This window comes from Apaloderma vittatum, unplaced genomic scaffold (genome assembly GCF_000703405.1).
Source record: "Apaloderma vittatum isolate BGI_N311 unplaced genomic scaffold, ASM70340v1 scaffold28477, whole genome shotgun sequence".
In the NCBI taxonomy this organism is placed as follows: domain Eukaryota; kingdom Metazoa; phylum Chordata; class Aves; order Trogoniformes; family Trogonidae; genus Apaloderma; species Apaloderma vittatum.
The window spans coordinates 4,117-4,348 of record NW_009726072.1 but is presented as its reverse complement, the minus strand read 5'-3'; positions in this window follow the sequence as shown (position 1 = coordinate 4,348).

Genomic DNA, 232 nt, shown 5'->3' with positions numbered 1-232 from the left:
GGGGGTGGAAAAGTTCAGAAGAACGAACGGAAGTCACGAAAGCTGCCTGTCTCCCCTGGTGCTCACAGGCTGCTGCCTTTGGCCGCAGCCCTCGGGGGATGTGGAACTCAGCGTCCTTCCTCCTCTTCAGTTGTGCCCAGGGGCCTCCAGGTTTGTTGGGCACCAAAACATTCCTGGAGCCACCCAGTTTTTAAAAGTACCCTTTCGAACGGCGTGCAGCCGCCAGTCTTAT